The sequence below is a fragment of the Galleria mellonella genome, unplaced genomic scaffold (genome assembly GCF_026898425.1).
Source record: "Galleria mellonella isolate WM207_F2 unplaced genomic scaffold, CSIRO_AGI_GalMel_v1 utg352, whole genome shotgun sequence".
NCBI classification, from domain to species: Eukaryota; Metazoa; Arthropoda; class Insecta; order Lepidoptera; family Pyralidae; genus Galleria; species Galleria mellonella.
Genome location: NW_026442084.1, coordinates 603,988 through 625,097, shown reverse-complemented (window position 1 = coordinate 625,097; position 21,110 = coordinate 603,988). Strand labels below are relative to the sequence as shown.

The window sequence follows — 21,110 nt, the reverse complement described above, 5'->3', positions numbered from 1 at the left end:
ATGGATTCATTCAGACGATTGGTCGAGTTGTTATGATACCAAGAGATTACAAACAATCTCACTTTCATAGTTTTTATATTAGTAGGGAATATTTTGTTTTGTATAAATAAGTTAGAGTTGTATATAAGACAAGTAAACGTAACAGTTTTAATAAATTTTTGACAGCTTTTAAATTGATGATAATGGAATGGTAACCCCAAATGCGTTATTGGTTACGCGGTGCAACACCATTCATGGATGATAAGTTTAAATGAAAGTAGGCCAAATGGCCCAGCTTGATGAATATATAAAAAATAACCACGTTGGTTTCCAGGGGAACCGCATGGAAGTCGACCTGATAAGGTATATTGCTAGCAATGGGTCTACCAGCACCCATTACAATACATTTCCCTTATTTTGACAGTTTATCGTTTTTATTGTTTTCAGAAATCAAATTTAAAATAATAAGATTTTTTTTTTATTTTTTAAATATGCCACCATATTAAAAGATGATTGATGATGATTGATTTTTTATTCACACAAAAGCATACAGCTCGCCTGATGGTAAAGGTTTATCATAGTCTGTGAGCATCTGCACACACCAGGGGATCGTATGCGTCGCCGATCTCTCAATACACCCTTTTTTAACTCTTAACATAGTCCCTAGAAAGTTCCATAATTTTTAATAACTTAACTATGAACGAGGCGTGGGTAGTATAGATAGTATTATAAAATGCATTTTAAATGCATCTCGTTCATATATAAAATTGGTATTGATCCAATGTTAATATGGTTTTCGTGAAATTAATAGAGGCAGTAGTATCTAGGTAATTTTTTCTAATTGGCTGTACTAATAGAGCGAATACACGAACGCACACACATACAGATTCAATTATCGAATTCTGCGCTTAGAATCTCCTAGATCACACGCACACAGACTTAGTAGAAGTTTTATAATAAACACATAAAATCATTATTTGATGATTTCGAGGTGAACGCGAGTCATTGGGATGGGCCGGGAGCCAGGGTGGTAGGGGTCAACTCACACCCTTGCATGGAGATAGGCCCATTGCAGCAATGCAACCTTCCAACATCAGTGTGACCGGCGAGGCTCGGGTCGACGCGTGTATACCACCTACGCAACGCGCGAAAAAAGCCATCGCGCCATTAAAAAAAAAACAACACAAAAAAACAACAAAATTAAAAAAAAAAACAAACGGCCTAAAATTTTACAAACAAAAATCCCAAAAAAATAAAATTCGAAAAACCAAATTTTTGGTTCGAAATTCAAAATTGCGCGCATGCGTCTGGGTCATCGCTGCCGCCCGCCGTCACATTCAAGAGATAGGTTTATGCAATAGACTCTTATAAGTTTCCCACATAATCAAATAGTTTAAGTGACATTGTAAACAATAATATTCAGCAACACTTGGTCTCTCACCATAGACTCAACAACCGGTTTCATTTTTACAAACTGTAAACTAGTGTTAAGGCAACTGAGGGTGGCTCAACTCGGATTTGTTGTGATAGGGCTACTATAACATCCACGACCATCCGGGAGGAGCATCCTGAACAATAGAAGAAAGAAGAAGAAGCAAACTATCAATGAGTAGAAGTGGTAGAAGATCATGGCACTCTAGAAGCAGCTACCAATAAGTTAAATGCGGAAGAAGCAGAGAAAAGCCAAGATTTCATAGCAGAAGGGAATCTAGCTAAATAAATAATAACAACCGCCATTTGACGATAAAGTAACACGTTTTTTCGCAATAGAACAAGTTTTAAGTTTATATCAACCGTTATTACAAGGAATCAATAGAAAAGAGAATTTAAACATTTGAGTTCTTTAAGTACATTTAAACAACACTGGTTATTTTTGGAACTATTTGATTAATTTATATTGATTTTTATACGCAGACTCTATATAATATATATCTAGTGAAAGTAATTTAATAAAATAACTCTGGACCTAACAGTTAAGGCTAAGTGATATTTGAGACATTTGGCATATAAGTTTTGGAAGTGTTTCGACCAATTTCATCGACCGTTCCTGATTGGAAGATGAAAACAAATTAAGCAAAAAAAAATCTCGTGCCTTAAATTGGCCTTAAATTAATAGTAAAAAGGTAAGATAAAATTACTCAAAAAAATTACAAAAAAAAAAGAATCTAAATTTACCTAGTTTACCTACCTGTTGAAACAATTTCTAGATTTCTTTAATAGTACAAAATTAAAATAAATTAAAGTTAAGAATAAGTTATATGTTTATGTTATTTCTATACCTATAACGTTTTATATGAGTAGTAAATTAAACGGGCTTATAAACAACAAGGACAAACAATAATCTGACAATATTGAAAAAGATAAATTAGAAAAAAATACTTATGATAACAAATCTAGAAGAAACAACAGAACAACAAATAGAATATTAAAAGAACAAGACATAACAAGAAGAACCAGAGAGGCAAGGAGAACTCTCAAAAATAAAAGTACAAGCAAGCTTGAAACTCCTACTACTGGAAACTTGCCACAGGAGGTAAGAATATATTTTCTTCTGATACTGAATAAATAATTGATAGTTGTCATTTATTTTGTATTATATTTATAAAACATATTTACGTTACAGTAAAATTTAACGACTATGTAATGTTATCTCTCTTTTTTATCTCGTTCGCACTTATATAAAATTATATTTTTATTATCTTCTTTGAAATTATTACTCGTAATACAATTTCTCAGAAATTCGTGGTTAACAATTCAAATATCATTAGATGGATAGCATCGAATTTCATGTTCCTTAAAACAAAATGGTCGACTGGCTTTTATCTCGCTCACACCTATACGTAAAATTTAATAATATCGTTAACTTCCATCATATCAGCTATATTACGAGTATTAACTACTACAGCAATTATTTCATCTTTAACTTTTTCAAAGTTACCATTTTTTATATAACAAATATCGTTGTTTTATTTGTAAGCTCATTTTAAATTTAAAATGAGAAATCTGTTAACAAAATCATCATTTTTAATATTAGAAAAATAATCATCTTTTAGTAAGTCCTACATACTACAGTGTACGTAATACCGAATGCCAAGAATGGTATAGAAACATTCGCCTCTAACTTTCGTTTTCGCCAAGTCAAGTTCAGGTTTTGACGATGACTCGGTGGCTTGTAAAGCGCATGCCCAAGTCATCGCAGTCATTGCCCAGCCAAATTATTGATTGCAGCCATGTTGGAAAACTGGAGGGTAGGGGTTGATCATTTACCAGTGTGATAGTTTTCGCAACGCTCAATTACGCGAGAGGGGGGGGGGGGGGGATGGGGAGAAAAAATTCTCATCAATATGGCGGGTAGAGGATTTCGTATTAAATTCCGCTGGCTACGCCTACCGCTCATGAAATTTACGATATGAGTTTGGAAATATTGATGGCTTATTTAATTACGTATAGCGACTGGAGATGTGCTTTTATTGCACGTTGTATGTATGCAACCTGAATGCAATTGAACTTTTAAAGATTATTTTTACATTAAGCTATTTATTGCCCGCCACTTTGTCCGCGTAACCATTGGTTAACCAGATGTTGGTTAACCAGAAAAAAAATATCAATATCCTTCTAAAACCTAAATATTTAGTATGTGTATATCACACTTAATGAGGATTGATAGAGGCATTAAAGCGCTAAGAAATGACAAATAGATAAACAAAGTAATTTTCGTATTTACAATATTCATATAGGTTTATTAATGTGTAAACTGCATCCTGTGGCTTCACTCGTCACCGTCATGATGTTAAATAAACCCTCCTCAAGAAATGACGCATTAAATTAAAAAAATCAAGTTTGAATGATAGTTACAGAGATTAGTGCGTTCAAACAGACAAACTTATCCGCTGTATATATTAATATAGATAGAAACAAGCTCATTCCAGCTGTTGATTGTCCATTGTTGAACATAGGTCTCCATGTAGACTGTCAAAAGGAATGGTCCTAGGCCTCCTGCGTCCATTTCTTGCAATACAGTCGAGGTCGTCCTTCCACTAGCGGGGGGTTATCCTACACCGCGATTGTCTGTACGGAGTCACCATTTATTTGTTTCTTTTTAATTGTTGAGGCAAAAAGTGTTGTAGATAGATGACTTCATCATAAACATGATCTGTCCTTAATGCGGCTCAGCAGAGTTTGTACAGTGAATACAGACTGAAGTATTTACCAGAGGGAGACTTTGTACAAAAGTCGTTTACTTGGGTACCTCTGTTCCATTCGTGTTTCTACCGTGAAGCAGTTGTGTTTGCTTGGCTGTGTTTCGGTTTGAAAGATGGGATATGACAGTGAATTTACAGGGTATAGAGGAATAACACCTGAGTCCTCAGGAATGACAACGCATGGGGGATATCATGGGCGAAACAGTATACTCTATTATGTCCATGGTACTGCTCATGTCCATAGGCAACGGTTACCACTTTCCATCAGGTGGGCCGTCAGCTTGTTTGTCATTCTAAGTTGCATATAAAAAAAAAACGTAAAAAACACCCAGACCAATACAAGCAGACATATAATATAAATATTAGTATTGTGTGAGGTTCGAACCCGCGACCATCAAAAGACAAGGCAGTGTTTGAATCCGCAACACCAACATGATGACTAAGATGCAATATATCTATTGGGGGAAAAGGGATTGTTAGTAATGTGGATTAACTGCCCCCTTACTAGCAATATACCTTATCAAGGGAGGAAAGGGATTGTTAGTAATGGAAACTGAGAATCCCATTGCTAGCATACCCAACCAGGTCGACCTCCTCGCTGTTCTCCCTGGAAACTATCATGGTTAATTCCTGATGAATTCATCATGATGGGCTAACTGACCTGTTTTCATTCTCATCTATCACCCTTCACTGGTGCTCCGCCAGTGTATCTCGTTAGCGCAGTCGGGGTTACCATAATATTTGCACCCATCAAAAAAAAACCTTATCAAGGCGACCTCCTCGCGGTTCCTCCTAGAAATCATCTTGATTAATTCTTGTGAAATTCATATGAATGAGCTAACTGACCTGTTTTCATCCTCACCTATCATCTCTCACTGGTGCCCGCCGGTGTATACCAATAGCGCAGGCGGGGTTACCATTCCATTTTCACCCATTAAAAAATCTATTACAGTAATTAAGGCAAATCATTAGACTTCCTTACAACTGAACTTTGCCTAACAGAGTAGTAACAAAACAATTATGCAGTCCTGCGCGTGCGCAAGTGATAGTTTGTTTCGCGCGATCGGAATCCGTTTGCAGCCGACGAAGAAGGCATTTGATATAAAAACTAGGTAATACTGTCACTCTTGTCGTCTTGATTGTAGCTCCACTGACATTAATAAATAACATTTCTCTGATAAATCCATAGATTATTCAATTTTTATTTTTTTATTTCCCCACGCTATTTGTCGATGTTAAACCATGCCGGTTTTTGAATTTTGTTCTCTTTGCCTTTTAGGTTTAAAAAGGGAAAATGTAGATATATATTTAACATGTATTCGTAGATTTAAATTGTCTTTTAGACTAATTTGAAGAGATTAGATAAATGTTTACTAATATAATATTATAAATGTGAAAATGAGTTTGTTTGTTTGTTACCTTATAGCACCTTAACGGCTTAACGGCGTGAATTTACTGGATACAGAGAAATAACACCTGAGTCCTCAGGAATGGCAACGCATGGGGGGTATCATGGGCGAAAGAGTATGCTCTGTTGTGTCCATGGAACTGCTCATGTCTGTAGGCGACGGTTACCACTTTCCATCAGGTGGGCCGTATACTTGTTTGCCATTCTAAGTTGTATAAAAAAAAACCAATCACTGTGAAATTTGGCATGTACGTACTATATGGTATAGTACTATAAGCTACTTTTTATCCTAATCAGTAAATATATCGACGAGGACGCAGGTATAAGCTAATAGATTTTTTTATACTACTATGGTGGCAAACAAGCATACGGCCCGTCTGATAGTAAAAGGGTCCCCGTATGTAGCCTATATTGTATGTCGCATCGGAATCACATACAATACACGATGTCTATTGTTCGCCTTATATCATTTTCTTAGTTCACTATATTTTGGTATATTTATACCAAGACAAGCAGATAAGCTTGTGTACTCTGAATTCATAGATACTAGTAGGTTATTATTTAATAAAAGAGGAAACTAGGGGTGGTACTAGTCTGTTATGATCATATAGACCGTGTTCTGGCTGAAGTCCACCTTCAGTCAAGAGTGTCTGAAACTAGCGTACGTGAATGAGCCAAGTTCTGAAAATGCAGGAAGCAAGAGATATATGTAAGGAACATGCCGTGAATAATGACAGACAAATAGATAGAAAGTAGACGATTTTTTACTTATACTATTAATTCTATGGTTATGCGAAGTAGAGCCACAATCACTACGGACGTATTAACGTCATTAACACGTTTTTGTTAAAGAAAAATGTGTCTTATTACATTACGGACATAGCGATGGTTTTATTAATTTTATGATCCGTTTACATGATAATCAGTATTTTGTACGAGAATTAGACTAATAAACAAGCTGACCAGAAGGAGACTTTGTACAAAAGTCGATTGCTTGGGTACCTCTGTCCCATTCGTGTTTCAACCGTGAAGCAGCTGTGTTTGCATGGCTGTGTTTCGGTTTGAAAGATGGGATATGACAGTGAATATACAGGGTACAGAGAAATAACACCTGAGTCCTCAGGAATGGCAACGCATGGGGGGTATCATGGGCGAAACAGTGTGTGTACTGTTATGTCCACGGTACTGCTCATGTCTATAGGCGATGGTTACCACTTTCCATCAGGTGGGCCGTCAGCATGTTTGCCATTCTCAATTGTATAAAAAAAAAACCAATAAATAAATTAAATATATTATCCGTCACGTTTGTCTCTCACTGGGGCAGAGAGAAATAATGGAACGCCAAATGCTAGTAAAATCAATAATTAGAAATACGTTCTGAAATCTGTAAGTATAAGTGTAAGGGATATATAAAATAAATCCATAGTTAGTATACTTTGTCCCGATACCCGTTCTGCGCGTGCGCACTTATTCGTGTACCTCTATAGAGGAGTGGTAAAATGCATCGAACAGTAGTTTAGATACGTAATATTTTATTTATATTTTTTTTTTGGTAACAAAGCTAAAATGTGAATAACACTAATGCAGGAGAAAAAATATTTAAAAAATTATCAACAAAATCAATTCAGAAATGGCGAACACTTTCTTTAATTTTTATGTTACCTTTTTGATTAAATGTCAATAATCTTAATTTTTTTTTTAATTCGTGCATTTATTTGCATTCAATTTAATTAACATTTCTAACTCTGATGTTCATTCCTCGCTCTCTCTTAGTTGCTTCTTACGACGCTCACTGGAAAGGAAGGGGTGGCCTATTCTATGCCGGGACCACACGGCGATATCTATTATGGCACTTTTTTATTTACTTCCTACCAGTTGTATTCTGCGGCTTCGCGTTCGTGAATTAGTACATAAAGTTACCTATGCACTAAATTAGGAAATAACTTACCTGTATACTAACTTTCATTTAAATCTGTTTAGTAGTTATTGCATGAAAGAACGACAAACATCCATCCATCCATCTTTATACATTTTCACATTTATAATATCAATAGGATGTGTTGAACAGTTCTGAATCGAACTACTGTTCGTGGTAGTTTCATCATGCTCCCACATAACGGACAGCCTGGATTACGATGGGATCAGATCGCATTCTTATGTTCCTAGTTACTTAATTAATGGGGGTCATCCATTTTACAGTTACTGACGCATATTCTATTCATCCATAGCAACATATTCACTGTCCCACTGGTGGGAGTGGATCTTTATTGTCAAAAAGATAAATGTTAATCAATAAAATGGATTCTATTAAAAATACTTAGGTACTAAGTAAAATAATTGACTCTAAAACACTATTTGGCTGGGAAATATACTTAGTGTTCGACATTCAAATCATCTTTATTCAAATACTAGCTATTTTCCGCAACTTCGCCTACGTGAATCAGTACATAAAGTACAGTGTGTTAAGTTAGGATATAACCTATCTGTGTACCAAATTTCATTCAAATCTGTCTAGTTGTTTGGCGTGAAAGAGTAACAAATATTCATTCATTCATCCGTACAATATTTTCCTTTTTAACACTAATAGGATACTTACTTGTATTAGCAAGTTCTTTTAAATCGTAGTCTTCAATAATTCTACTATTATACTGATGAATTCGGAATTATGATATTTGGAACCCACTAAAACTGAACAGTAACACTTTTAAATAAATAAATAATGTTAACAGAGCATTATACTTATTTGTATGTCTGTATGTAGTATTTCTAAAATAACATGGTCATTTAAAAGGCTGTACAAGATGAACTAATACCATACACGTTTTCCATAATTTAAATTATCGTTCAGTATGTTATGGGATTATATCAATAAACGTTTCTTACTAATATTTCTAAATTCATTAAAATACTAGCTGACCCTGCACACTATAAGTGTATTAGGATGTAATTATAATTTAAAGAGGAATGAAGCATTGCAGGCAATTAAAGTATACTTATTTAAGTTAAAACAAAACAGGGGTTGATCGTAAAAGGGTGAATATTTGAAATTGTATGTATTTTTCAATGCTAAATCATATTTAAATAAAAATAAAAAAAATTGTCAAAAAAATAAAATAAAAAATTTTTGGGGTGGGTCACGCTTATCATTGAGGGGTATAAAAAATAGGTGTTGGTCGATTCTCAGACCTACCGAATATGCACACAAAATTTCATAAAAATCGGTAAAGCCGTTTCGGAGGAGTTTGGTAACAAACACCGTGACACGAGAATTTTATATATTAGATAAATCTAATTAGTCGATCATGCACTGGTTTTAGAATATTTAATACTATCTAAAACATAAGACAAAAAAAATACATATAATGTTTTGGATGGAGTTTGAAAAGAGCAACAATTGAAGTTTCTTGTATTTTTTCTTAAGAGACAGCAACTTGCTACAGTGAATTCGCGATGATAAAATGACGCTAGTTATTTGATTAGAATGATTTTGTTTAATTCCGTTACCGTTAGTATGTGTATAAATGCTAACACTCAAATACCGCTATTGCTACCAGAAGTTTTACAACCTTCGAGTGTTGGCAGTCACACACATACTAACGGTAGCGGAATTAAACAAAATAATTTTAAACTAATAACCAGTGATTTTTACAACACCTAGTTTAGTAAAAAAATAACGGATTAAAGATATTTTTAACAGCTGTTATTAATTAATTAGTTGATTTCTTGAAACACAGAGTAGCTTAGTATATTCTGATTTAAGAGTCAAGCATTTGTTGGGACAGTTTTTTTTATTATTATTTATTGATAAGCCTTGCCTTGCCTAAAGCTCTGTGTAGATATTTTTTTTTATATTTAACTAAGTTTTCGCTCGCTACTTCGATTATGTGGATTTTAAAAGTTGGAAAACTAATTAAAATAAACGACTACTAGATGGCATACCAAAATAAAATATACACCAGATTTTAAAGTACACCTATAGAAACATAACTGTGATTGTGAGAAACACAACAGCAGTTGTGTTTGCATGCCTGTGTTTCGGTTTGAAGGGTGGATAGAGTACTTTTTCCGTGATGTTGGAATAAACATACTGACATAGACGGGCAAAAATTTTAAAAAATATTTTTTTGTCTTCCATTGTTAGTATTAAAACTCGTTGTTGGTGCCATCTATTGAGTAAAATAGATAAAACGTCAACGGAGTGAAGTGAGACTTCAACGGTCTGCTACTGCGGTGATTGACATGAACTTCACTCGCTCGCTCTCTGTAATTAGCAATGATTGATCCTAATAATATTTCGTATAATAAACTCATATTTCACAAAAGTAACAATAAACGAGTTATTGAAGAGTTCCTGCACCCATAAATTTATACACACAAAAAGGAAAGGCGCAAACACTCGTAATATAAATTTTTAGAGAAACTATGTACAGAAATTTGTCGAATTACAACTTTATATTCTTTTTTGGGATTTTTATTTTGTTTAAACTATTTTATTTCACATTTCACCAGAGACTTTGTACAAAAGTCGTTTGCTTGGGCAGCTCTATCCCATTCGTGTTTTTACCGTAAAGAAGCTGTTGACATGACTATGTTTCAGTTTAAAGGGTGGAATATGGCAGTGAATTGACAGGGTACAGAGGAATAACACTTGAGTACTCAGGAATGTCAACATATGGAAGGTATCATGGGCGAAACAGTGTACTGTGTTATGTACATGGTACTGGAGGTCTATAGGCGACGGTTACCACTTTCCATCAGGTAGGCCATCAGCTTGTTTGCCATTCTAAGTTGCATAAAAAAAAACGTTTACCTAATACAAGGAGTCTAACGTGTATAAATGTTTATTATTTATTTCTAAATTCCAATTTACGCTTTTATAAAGCAAATTAAAATATGTACAATGCGTGTAAATATAGTAATTCATTCGTAATCGAGGGCTTATTAGATTTCACGTTTATCTTGGGATCAGCACGCACAAGTATTCAATTTTATAGCAACAGAAAATAAGAGATATGGAAGTCGGCTTACGTATTATAACTATGTTGCGATCAGCTTTCCGCATTCCACATTTGGCTTGAATATTTTCAGTATGTAGTTAACTTTTTGTATGGTTCAGATTTCAATTATTAACCACACATTACATATGTTTATTTATTATTAATGTATAAACATTTAAATTAAATATAATAATATTAATAAACCTAATTAAAACTAATCTTACTATGACGTAATACGAGGTTTGTCCGGAAAGTACGTATAAAAGTTTTTTAAAAATTTTATTTTACAATTATTCAGGTAAATCAATTTTATCCCCTTCAAAGTACTCCCCCTGTGACATAATGCACTTGTGCCAACGCCGTTTCCACTGTGAGAAGGCTCCTTGAAAGTCCTCTGGTTGTAGGTTTCTCAGCTGCCCCGTCGTAGCTTTTTTTATCTCATTTATGTCCCCCAAATGCCGCCCCCGAAGTACCAATTTGGTTTTTGGGAACAAGAAGAAGTCACACGGGGCCAAATCCGGCGAATAGGGGGGTGTTCGGTCACCGTAATGGAATTTTTACTCAAAAACTCACGGACAACAAGAGAGGTGTGGGCAGGGGCATTGTCGTGGTGAAGAATCCAACGCCCCTCTCGCGCCAATTCTGGACGAACTCGTGCCACACGACTGTCTGACCGTTAAACGACGGTCCCCATTAACACAAGTTCGAATTCTTTCCACGTTTTCGTCGGAATGTGAAGTGGAAGGACGTCCTGAACGTGGGTCATCTTGAACGCTTTCTCGGCCCTCTCTGAATCTTTTTAGCCACTTGTGGACGGTTGGTTCCTTCACAGCATCATCCCCATAAACTGTTCTGAGATCGGCAAAAATTTCACGGCCATTCTTGCCGAGTTTCGAGAGAAACTTGATTACGACGCGCTGCTCTTCAACGGAAGCGGGCTCCATGCCGACGGGGTTTCGTTAAGAGGTAACTTCACAGATGGCGTGACAAGCCAGTTCGCACCGCACGGCGGTCAGACCAGAACTGAAGCATTGTTAGGGACATAAGGAAGGGGTCCTGCGCTTACCTGGCCTCCCCACTCCTCTTTCTCGCATTCCAGAACACTTTTATACGAACTTTCCGGACAGACCTCGTAGAACCAAGATAATTCAGATATTAAATTTAAGAAAATATTGTTTTAAATAAATATGATTGTAATTATAGTAATTTTGTCTTATTTAAAAAAAAAAGTCTAAATTAATTTATTTTAATTTACTTTTATTTTCGACCGACTACAAAAGGAAGGAGGTTCTCAATTCGTTTGTATTTTGTTTATTAATATTATTTTTTATATCTATATAGTAGGATTTATTGTACATATAATAATGTATAAATAATTATTAAAAAAAAAAACAAATTATTTGATTAACATTATTTTACCATCATTATGTAACATATAAATATATATATAGTGATTGAAGTCATATATCATATGCCTTACTTCTAAAAATGGGTTATAAATTTTCACATAGAGTGAATAAATAAGCATATTTTTTTATATTAATTAAATTAAAAATAAATTAAACAAAAGACTATACCAAGCCGCCGCCGCGACGGCTTGGTATAGTCTTTCGATGTCCAGTAAATTCACTGAATACCCTGAATCCAATTCTTCTGTAAAACTGTTTTTTTTCCGAGACCCCAAGACCTAGCACTTATTAAATATAAAAAGAATGTTCCTTTGTATGTCACTTATTATAAAACACAGATCGTTTTCAGCAACGCAAAATTTTTCCACTAAAGCTTTGAACAATGATTCCACTGTTCTGCCCCCCTTGATGTAAAGAAGTATGAAACCTCGTTTGGTACAGCTGAATGATGACATTTTAGAACGTCACAATCTGCGGAATTTACAGACGTAATAATTTTCACTTTCCTTTATATAGGTAACGTTTCACAATAGTTTCTGGCGCAAAACAGGTGCAAATTTGATAAGATCCGTTTGTTATCATGAAATTATGAATAACAATTAGAAATGATCCATACGGACAGTCTCCGTGGTAAACCGCAAAAGACATAAAAATTCCTACACTGATTTTTATCACATTTTTTCTCATGTCTTCTAAAACCGCCAATATCTGCAGCTGATTTTTTACAACTTATTTATGAATAGTTAGACTGCCATTTAACATAAAAAGTATTGCATGGAGAGACATGACAGGAAAAATCTTCACCGAAAAAAAAAAAAAATTAAGGTACGTCTCTTTTTATATTTAATTTTATTTTATATTTATATAATTAAATATAAAAAATATATATATAAAAATTCAAAAGCTGTTTTATAAAAAAAATATGAAATTACCTCTCTAAAAATGTATCATACTGCATATCTTTGCTAACTATTTTTTACACAATATTGTCTTGAAAAGTGTAGATGCAAAGACTTGAGTTTGGTATTTCTGTCTTCAATGTAATTCTGACTGTTAAAAATAATATTATTTTGCATATTAAGTGACAAACTCCTTTTAAATATTATAATTTAACTATTTGAGTATCTAATAAAATCAATAAATTGGCTAAACTATAATTTTTGTAAAAACCATGTTCTACCATTTTCCATAGTGCGCCGGGTTACAGAGGTATAAGTAAGATTATTTTTTCATGTAGACAGAAACCTACGCTCAGTAGTAGAACGTTGGTATCATTAAGTTGGTTGGTTACGTTGGTAACGTTGGTTGTCATTAAGGATTTATACTTTTGTCCCTATTTTATAAAACATTAAAAGAATTTTCTTACATAAAAAGTTATACATCCTTTCATTCGCCTCATTATTAGCTATCATCATCACTATATCATGGCTAATAACAGTCGCATTTGAATTTAGAATACATGATTCTAAATTCAAATGCAACTCACGATAAATATATTAAAGGAAGTCATGAAAGCAATGCATGCACACACAAGAATAACAAAAATATCTTCTAATTAAAACAGTGTACAGACAGCGTTAGATACAACTATACTTATAATTATAGCACAATATATTGCGCTAACGGCGAAGATTTCTACCATTTGCCGTGTCCCAGAATTGAACTTACGCCCACAGCGGCCGACCATTTCTTTCTATACCTAATACCACTATACCTAGCTAAAATTCATAGTGAAATAAGTATAAGAAACTTGCTTCTAAAAAAGTTATTGGCACATAAGAAACGAAGTTTAATAACGGTTATAATGATATGTTATTTTATTATCTGCGACTTAAAGTTCGGAATTGGTTGTGTATAAATAACATTACGATGTTATACCACGTTGTTGCATTGCGGCAGTGCAGGCCAACGCTCGGTGCATACAACTAAGTAGTGACGCCAATATCACAGTTATCGTTATTAACGTTGAAATATTGTAGTTATTTACAACGAATTATTTAATATTCTATATATTTTTTTTTCATTATATAGTTTGGATATGTATGAAAAGTACCTTTGAATTGAATAAATTGCGTAATATATAAATAAACAAAAAATAATTTTTAAAATATGATAAAACAGCAATTCCTAAATATAATTAATCAAAGAAAAATTATTCCAAAAAGAGGTTTTGTCACTTCAAAAAATTTTTTTTTTAAATTTATCCTTTCTAGTAATCTGTAAGAAACTATCTTAGTGATAATAACGCTTCCGTATTTTGAAATTAAAACAAATTATATTTCGTTTTAATTTTTTAATACAACTTTATTGTACTGTAAAATGAAAGGCTTATATTTTTTATAATTATAGAATTAACAGCATGTTCTTTTTTTTACGTTTGCCGTGTAGGTCCCTACATAGAAAAGGTCACCCTTTATTTTCCTGTAAGTGTTGTAAGAAGCAACAAAAGAAGCTTATGGTGGATTGTGGGCAACAGCGTTCTTCTTAAAACATCTCATAAGCCAAACTGTGATTGCTACGTCACCTACCAAGCGTGACAACTACTGCCCCCCCCCCCCCCCTTATGGCTACGTTCAGCAGTGGACAGTTCACGACTGATACAACAACAACAGCTTGATTTCATTCACAATAACAGTTATTTGAAAAGTAGCAGTTATTGAAATAGCAGCACGCACGCGCAAGTTACGTGGACTGTGCCTGTAAAGCGCTCAATATAGGCTAAAACATATTATTATATGCAAGACGTTTCTTGTACTACGCGAAATCTAGGGCTGCCATCTATAATAGAATGTTATATCGGATTAAAGAGGGTAATACCGTCACTTTTTTTTTCATCTTGATTTGAACGTTTAGTTTAATTGATTTGAATATAAATAATCTTTTTTTTTTTATATATTTTAAGCAATAACCATATACGTATGCGAATTAATAAATAATAAAAAAATTGTAAATAATTTCTTATTAAATTTAGAAGTGGACGGTTAATAGTGTATATGTTTTATAGAGACGGGAATTATTGTGATCAATAAATACATGCAACGCCTAAGTCTTAAAGTTAATAAGTGTATAAAGATCAAAATGGATGTTAAAAACATTTTGTGCCTGTATCAATTACTTAGAGAAAGGCGGTAAATGTAATCATAATTCTTATTTAAAAAAAATTAAAATAAAAATGGTAAACAAAATGTTTTGTACCTAATTCTGGTAAATAAATACATTTTATTGTCATAATTGATTGGTTGTATTGAAAACAATTCATAGATTTAACTACATTATTATATTAAGGATTTAAACTTTTTATTAGATACTATTAAATATGGAATATAAAGGACATAAAAACATGGGATTAGAATAGACCTAGGACCTAACACAGCCCTACGCCCGCAGGCAAATATGAACGAATGTAAGTTGACTTAGAATAAGTATGTTCTGCAATCGAGAGTCGGCCAGTGTTAGATCATAATGTGTTGAAACAGCTTGTGCGCGCAACATTATCGTTGGAAAACAATGGAAACGTAGCTATTTTCGAAAATTCAAAATAAGAACTATAGCACCATCACTAGACGTGTCGATGACAACGCGCGAAATTCTATTTTTGAAATTCGTCCAGCGGTTACGGCGAAAACGCGCTCGTATTCCAAAAATGTGACAGTTTAATTTTTTAATACATATCCAGAGGCCTAGATAGAACAATATAAATTCATTATACAGCTATCGTATTGGAAAAAAAATGTAATTGATCTACGGTCACTGTTTCGTGAAATTGAAAAAAAAATTAGTCACGCATATGGATATAAAAATATGTGCGTAATTCATCGATAAAGTTTCTATCGCCTGGTACTTGGACGAAGTTATTTTTTTAAGACCAGTAAAGGAAAATAAAACTTTGACAGTTTGTGTTTTGTTGTGTCGTTGGACTTTTTGAAGTGTGAAGAAAAAACGAAAAGGTTGGTAACTTTCTTTGATATTTACAATACATTTAATTAAATTCTCATAATGTACTTTTCTTGAAACTAAATCTAAAGATTTTCTACTGAAATACATAATATAGTTAAGTCAATAAAATGTTATTTATGCAACTTAGAATGGCAAATTAAATAAATAACTACATAAGACTTAATTAAAATTCACGAATATAGATTAAACTAAACAAAATTAAATAGTTCCACGTTAAATGCATGAAAGAAATTTTAAAAACCTTACGTTAATGAAAATTTTAATAAAATTTAACGCCATATTAAGTACTTACTAAAGTTATTTTTAGCAGTTGTTAGTTCTTGTTTCTAATAATAGTCCTGTATACTAAAGATAAATAATACTAAGTTGGATTGATTTTGAAATTTTATTTTCATATCATTTTAATATCAAAACCATGATATAAAGGAAAAGAAATAGGAAAAAAAAATAGAAAGATAAACATGAAGTTCCATTTTAAAATTTATTTTTGCAAATTTAAGACCGTCCTGCAAAATATTTGTTTTAGTGATTAGCTTGTATCTCTGTGGTATAAAATCATATATAAAAGAAACAGTATACTCTGTTATGTGCATGGTACTGCTCATGTCTATAGGCGACGGTTACCACTTTCCATCAGGTGGACCGTCAGCTTGTTTGCCATTCTAAGTTGCATAAAAAAAATATACTAAATTTGGGAACACTCATTTTCTTGCTCATAATTGTTCCGTTTGGAACGGTTTCTTAATTGCCTTAAAACGATAAATTTGCTGTAGAAATAGATAGTAATTTTATAATAATTTATAAAAAAAAAAAGTAAATAAAAATTTGCCTATGAAATTCAAATTATCTATTACAGTATAAACAAACAAAGAACAGAAAAGAAAGTATATAGGTTTATTATACCTACTTTATTTATGTTAGGCTATAGCTTATAACTAAAACATGTCCAATTAAAGTAATAATAAGTAAATTTAGAGAAAAAGTAAATAAAAAATTTAAAAGGTTATTTGAAAATGGGATTTGTTCTTGTTAGTAGATACATTATTAATTGAGTTTTTTTGTATAATAAAAATATAAATGTATTAAAAAAAAACTAAGATAATTGTGATTAAGTATTTGTTAATTTTAAATTTTATAATTCATTTAAATGCACATATAATACATTCAACAATACAGTTGACTTGACTGATGTTGGCAAATTCAAAATTTTTCTTTTCTTAAAAAATCTTAATTGGACATTATTAACATTAATAATTAAAGATTAGGTTTCACGAAAAAAAAAATTCTATTGTGGCAATCCCAGTTATTTTAATCTAAAAACTAAACTGCTGGAACGATTTTGTTAAAATTTTTGTGAGTTCAATATGTAAGTAAACTCTTTTAGATAAAAAAATAATTTTCCATATCGGTTTAGTACTAACGGGGTTATGAAGTAATAAGCATAAACATAAATACAACCGATTTAATAAACTCCATCTTTTTGAAGGTATGGAAAAAATACCCAAATCAGCCCAACCGTTTTCTTCGAGTCACAAAACAAATTGTTTTTCACTTTTATTCGTACAATTAAATGAAAGTAATCGATACAATAAAGCATTGCTAAAGTAACACATTTTTACAATCTAAAGTTTTGGCTACATTTTTGCAAACTTTTGCTAAGTTGAAATTTATTTATTAAAAAATAAAGTATATAGATACAAACATACGCGGACTTAATGCTAAAAAGCATTATCTCCAAGTACGAAAAGGAAAAGCAGAAAATTTTGTATATTGTATTAAGTTTAATTTTATGTCCAACAGTGGACAGTTAACGGCTGGCATAACAATAATAATTAAGTTTATTGTATTGGTCCCGATATAGAATGGGCCACCCCTCCCTTTCCCGTAGGTGTCGTAAGAGGCGACTAAGAGAATTTAATAGTAAAAGGATAGGCAGCAGCGTCCTTCTAAGCAAAATCCTCCCAATGGTAAACTGCCATAAGGAACGGGAGCATTTGGGATAGGTCTATGTTCAGTAATGAACAGATAATGGCTGCAATGTTGATGAATGATGATACATAATGTGAATAATAAAGTATACATAAAAATTACCAGAGTTAAAATTTACCAGAGGGAGACTTTGTACAAAAGCCATTAAATGTTCACTGCTGAACATAAGTCTTCCCCAGAAGGGGACTTTTGCCAGTAGTTTTTTTTTTAATGAGTGATAATGGAATGGCAACCCCGCCTGTGCTATCGGGATACAATGGTGGGGCACCAGTGAGGGATGACAAGTGAGGATGAAAAGGCAGGTCAGTTAGCCCATTGTGACGAATTCCACTAGAATTAACCACGATGGTTTCCAGGGGAAACCGCGTGGATGTCGACCTGATTGGGTGTATTGCTAGCAATGGATTAATTAGACCCTATTACTAACAATCCCTTTCCCCCTTTTGCCAGTAGTTGCCACCATTAGCAGGCAGGTGGCAATCGCAGTTAGGCTTTCAGGTAGATACTCTTTATTGTTTTCTCCATAAGATTACAATAGTAAACTTATTATGAATATAAAAAATTACATACATACATATATATCTGTCACGCCTGTCTCCCATTAGGGTTGGCAGAAACAATTGAATGCCAAATGCTTCGATTCAAACAAACCTCTTTCGCTTCTTCCACATTCATCAATCTTTTTATACACGCTCGCCGGTTACGGGTACTTTTAATTTGACATTTAATATAAAAAATTACTAGAAAATATTACACTGAGAAAACAATGGGCGGCCTTATCGCTAAGAGCGATCTCTTCCAGGCAACCTTTAGATGGAGAAGAGTAATTATTGTTGTGATGTTTTAAGAGGGACGCTGCTGGTCATATCTCAATCATTGAATTCCCTTAGTATCTCTTACGAGACCCACAGGAAAAGAAGGAGTAACCTATTGTATTCCGGGACCCACACGGTGGTATGGTATCATTAGGCCGATATTATTTTAGAGTTAGAAGGTGGCGTTAGAATCTTTATTTAATTTAAGATGGTGTTCCAAAAAAGTCTTCAATTGCGGCAAAACTAAAAAACTAAATTACAGAATCAATTTTAATAAAAATTCTAGGGGACTAATTTATAAAAATATCCTTTCAGATAGAAAAGAATTTACCAGAGGGAGACTTTATATAAAAATCGATTGCTTGGGCACCTCTGTCCCATTCGTGTTTCAACCGTGACGCAGTTATGTTTACATGGTTGTGTTTCGGATTGAAAGGTGGAATACGGCAGTAAATTTACGGGGTACAGAGGAATAACACCTGAGTCCTCAGGAATGGCAACGCATCATGGGTGAAACAGTATACTCTGTTATGTCCATGGTACTGCTCATTGTCTGTGGGCCGTCAGCTTGTTTGCTATTCTAAGTTGTATAGAAAAAAAAAGAAAAGAATTGTCCAAATCGCTTAATAACTGACGGAGTTATGAGGTAACAAAAATAAAAAATAAAACAATGTAATTGAGGATTTCTTTCGTTTTGAAGTCGTTTTAGTAAGGATAAGTTATTGTTGATGTTTCAGCTATTAACTGTCCACTGCTGAACATAGCCTCCCCCATAACCCCCCATGGTTTTGCCAGTACTTGCCACTCTTGTCAGGCGGGTTGGCAACCGCAGTTTGGCTTCTGGTGATGTTTTGAGAGGGACGCTTCTGCCAATCCCTTCACCATTATGATAAGTAATAGTATTGAATTAATATGTAAACGTAATAAGTAAAATATGATAACCCACAATAACCATTTTTTATCCTTTTACATTTTACGGGGAAAAATGGCTTATTTACGAAGTGATTTTAAATAATACAGTATTAATTTTTATCCAATTAAGTACCTTAAATACATTGTCCATTTAATATCGATCAATATAATCCTTTACAGCATGTAATTGAAATGAATATTTCCGAAGATATTACATACAGGACTCAGCGCTGCAGTATTGCACCCGTGCGAAGCCGGGGAGGGTCCCTAGTAGTATTATATTCTAGTCAACCTTTGGCAAAAAAAGAAATCTAATTTAATATAATAAAATTGTAACTAATTCTGTACATACATAGGAAATATTTAAGAAAAAATAATATAGAAGAACTTAAAAAGTGTATGATCGCTTGCCATATTGTCCCGGCATAGAATGGACCACTCCTTCCTTTTTCGTGAGCATTGTATGTATATAAGGCAACTAAGACAGCAGTGTCCCAAAGCCTAATTGCAGTTGCCAAACGTGGCAATTACTAGCAAAGGGGGGAAGGGATTATTAGTGAAGCGGACTATTAATCCCATTATTAACAATATATACCTTGTCAGGTCGACCTCCCGTGGCTCCCTTGGTAACCATCGTGCAAAATTATCTGATGTATTGATCACGATGGGCTAACTGATCTGACTTTTCGTTCACACGTATCATCTCTCACTGGTACCCCACCAGCATATACCGATAGCGCAGGCGGGGTTACCATTTCGTTACCATCTATTAAAAAAAAAAACTGGCAAAACCCCTGGTATGACGATGATGAATAAGAGCAATAGTAAAACAAAACAATATTTTTTCGAAATGTCATTTACATTACAATCTTCGTTTTTTACGAAGCGAAATATTACTTAAATCGATAAAAGAAAAATATATTATGAGCATTGAAATAACAAGTTTTAAACACTCAAGACGATAAAAATCGTCAACGACGGTTGTAAAATAACAATAATTTAGCAGTTTTCCTCGTGCTTTTCATAATAAAATGGAAAAATTTTAGTGCACTCAGTAAAAACGTATGCACTTATGTGCAAACACATACACACACGCGCACACACGCACGCAACATGTGTTGCGTAATGCACAGAGCGGTTTTGTGGACGTAGTTTGCATGCATATAACAAATTGGTCCGTTTCCATTGTTGCACGACTTTGAACAATGGTAAACTTTATTCCAAAAAGAGATGTATAAAAATCTGCTTTTTTTTTAAATAGTATGAAATATGGCCTCACGGTATTGAGAGAACAAAGGGACAATATGGGCCATGAATGCGATGAACCGAAAAGATAAAGTTCTACTCTCAAGAGTTTGCCATAAAATGACGACTCACTAAAAGTATACCGAGTACCTTTTGTGTTATTGCCGTCAAGATGCTGCACTTGGATAGCTGTTTTG

The 21,110-nt window shown here is 33.5% G+C and overlaps 1 protein-coding gene across 21 annotated transcripts in view; it reads left to right on the top strand.

Annotated features, from left to right (window-relative positions):
* Positions 1-1,027: 1,027 nt before the first annotated feature.
* The window catches only part of LOC113511379 (zinc finger protein 628), a 154,366-nt gene continuing 134,283 nt past the window's right edge, over positions 1,028-21,110 (top strand). For 6 of the 21 annotated variants that reach the window (XM_052897040.1, XM_052897037.1, XM_052897036.1 and 3 more), the window contains exon 1: positions 1,031-2,512. The gene's annotated coding sequence lies outside the window, so the exon portion shown is untranslated. Of the gene's footprint in view, positions 2,513-15,449; positions 15,943-21,110 lie in introns of those variants that run through there. The other 15 variants (XM_052897030.1, XM_052897035.1, XM_052897029.1 and 12 more) reach the window with 5 other exon arrangements.